The sequence below is a fragment of the Puntigrus tetrazona genome, chromosome 10 (genome assembly GCF_018831695.1).
Source record: "Puntigrus tetrazona isolate hp1 chromosome 10, ASM1883169v1, whole genome shotgun sequence".
Classification (NCBI taxonomy): Eukaryota; Metazoa; Chordata; class Actinopteri; order Cypriniformes; family Cyprinidae; genus Puntigrus; species Puntigrus tetrazona.
In genome coordinates, this window is record NC_056708.1 from 13,812,709 (window position 1) to 13,815,987 (window position 3,279).

The window sequence follows — 3,279 nt, forward strand, 5'->3', positions numbered from 1 at the left end:
TATAAATGTAAGTACAAAAATGTATTACAGATGTAATTACATACTGTCACGTATGAAGGGTCTGAGGCGTGCGGATCCATGTGCAGGCTTTTATTAAACGAAGGCATGGTCAAAACAGGCAGGCGTCAAACAGGGCGAACAGGAATATCAGAGGCAAGACAATAGCAAAATCCAGAGACAGGCGGTGGTCAGGTCAGGCAGCAAACAATCACGGAATCAGAAGACAGGCAGGGTCAAAACCAGATAAACCAGAGACAATAATCCACGGGCGATCTAACAACGAAACAGGCGAAACAATGCAACCTGCAGTTGAGTGGCTTGCTGCAGTATTTATAGTCCTCTGACAGGAAGTAGCAGCAGAGGGAGTGATCGCAGATCACCCAGAGGTAAGAGCTCCCTCTGCTGGCTTGGTGACATAGCCCCCCTCCTAGGAGCGACTCCTGGCGCTCCACAAAACAAACAAAACAAAACATAACTGGGAGCTTGGGAGGGGTTCCGGGAGGAGTCAGCAAGCTGAGACCAGGAGGAAGAGACGGTGGGAGGAGCCAGGAGAAGACGGGAGGAGTAAGGAGCGGGAGGCGATACCGAGCCCAGCCATGATGGTCAGTGGTGGAGCCGACGGAGGGAGGAGCCATAGAGAGGGAACGGTCATCAACCCCATGGAGCCGACCGACGGCGGTGGAGCAGGTGGTCGAGGAGACTGAGGCGAAGGCGGAGAGCAGAAGAGCCAGGGTGATGCAGAGGCGCTGGAGGTCCCAGGCGACACCGCAGGCTTTGGCGACTGATGCGGAGATCGGGGGACGAGAAGGACGCGGCGGAGCCAGAGCGACAGAGGACTGAGGTAGAGCCGGGGGAAGGGAGGAGCCTGACAGAGCCGGAGGGACGGAGGGACGAGGCGAAGCTGGAGGAGAGGAATCCTGAGGCGACGGATGGTCGACGACCGACCAGGGCGTAGCCGGAGAGACGATGGAGCCTGGTGAAGCTGGTGGATTGACGGAGCACGGTGGAGAGGAGGGAGCTAGGAGCCTAAGGGAAGCCGACGGGTCTACAAGCCGAGCTGGAGTCCGGGGCTCGGAGGCGGGACGATGAAGCGAGGGATCCTTCACCCACGGCGGCAATGGAGACTGGCAGACCCGTGGCGAGCTCCAGGTGGAGGGCAGAGGATGAGTGCAGGGGCTGCTGGGATCCATCGTCGACGTGTGGTAAGGGTGGGAGGGTGGGTTAACTTGAGGAGCGCGACGAGGCGCGGGCACTGGACGGGCGCACGCAGGCGCGGGCACTGGGACAGGCGCACGCAGCGCGCGGGCACTGGACGGGCGCACGAGGCGCGGGCACTGGACGGGCGCACGAGGCGCCGGCACTGGACGGGGCGCCAGGCGCCGGCACTGGACGGGCGCACGCAGGCGCGGGCACTGGACGGGCGCACGAGGCGCGGCACTGGACGGGCGCACGAGGCGCGGGCACTGGACGGGGCGCACGAGGCGCGGGCACTGGACGGGGCGCACGAGGCGCTGGCACTGGAGGGCGCACGCAGGCGCGGGCCCTGGAGGGCTGGCACGAGGCGCGGGCACTGGAGGCTTGGCACGCAGGCGCGGGCACTGGAGGCTTTGCACGCAGGCGCGGGCACTGGAGGCTTTGCACGCAGGCGCGGGCACTGGAGGCTTTGCACGCAGGCGCGGCACTGGAGGCTTTGCACGGGCGCGGGCACTGGAGGCTTTGCTGGGCAGGCGGCAGCCATCTTGGGAAGCGGCTCTGGGCAGGCGCGCCATCTTGGAAAGCGGCTCTGGGCAGACGGCGACCATCTTGGGAAGCGGCTCTGGGCAGGCGGCGACCATCTTGGGAAGCGGCTCTGGGCAGGCGGCGACCATCTTGGGAAGCGGCTCTGGGCAGGCGGCGACCATCTTGGGAAGCGGCTCTGGGCAGGCGGCGACCATCTTGGGAAGCGGCTCTGGGCAGGCGGCGACCATCTTGGGAAGCGGCTCTGGGCAGGCGGCGACCATCTTGGGAAGCGGCTCTGGGCAGGCGGCGACCATCTTGGGAAGCGGCTCTGGGCAGGCGGCGGCCATCTTGGGAAGCGGCTCTGGGCAGGCGGCGGCCATCTTGGGAAGCGGCTCTGGGCAGGCGGCGGCCATCTTGGGAAGCGGCTCTGGGCAGGCGGCGGCCATCTTGGGAAGCGGCTCTGGGCAGGCGGCAGCCATCTTGGGAAGCGGCTCTGGGCAGGCGGCAGCCATCTTGGGAAGCGGCTCGGGGAAGGCGGCCATCTTGGGCAGCGGCTCGGGGAAGGCGGCCATCTTGGGAATAAATGCAGTGTCTTCTTCCTCCATAATACCCAACGTGAGAGCTGACCCCACAGTCACTAAACCAAACTCAATAAAGTGTGCCAGTGATTCACGTGGACCCTCTCGAACAAGTTGTGTTTTGAGTGGCTGATTTATTCCCTCGTGAAAAAATTCAATTAGCAAACAGTCCGGTAAATCAGAGAAGTAAGCCAGGTCCAGAAATTCCTGAGTATAATCCTCAAGTGATCGGGTGCCCTGCTTGAGGGTTAGCAAAGACATTGCAAGGTGCATACCTGGCCATGGTTCGGTGAAAAGCCGCTGGATCCTGGTGTGAGGTTGCATTCTGTCACGTGTGAAGGGTCTGAGGCGTGCGGATCCATGTGCAGGCTTTTATTAAACGAAGGCATGGTCAAAACAGGCAGGCGTCAAACAGGGCGAACAGGAATATCAGAGGCAAGACAATAGCAAAATCCAGAGACAGGCGGTGGTCAGGTCAGGCAGCAAACAATCACGGAATCAGAAGACAGGCAGGGTCAAAACCAGATAAACCAGAGACAATAATCCACGGGCGATCTAACAACGAAACAGGCGAAACAATGCAACCTGCAGTTGAGTGGCTTGCTGCAGTATTTATAGTCCTCTGACAGGAAGTAGCAGCAGAGGGAGTGATCGCAGATCACCCAGAGGTAAGAGCTCCCTCTGCTGGCTTGGTGACACATACATACCAAATGATTAATTTAATAATTTAATTTGAATTAACAATTTAAATGTAATATAAAGTGGGACCAAAACTATTATTTTGGATGTGATTATATATATATATATATATATATATATATATATATATATATATATATATATATATATATATATATATATATATATATATATATGGAAGGATGGATATATACATGCTTATATAAATGATTGATTGCTAGGCACAAAGGACCGAAAGCAAAATGTTCTGAGATTATAGCCAAAAAGACATGACAAAAGACAC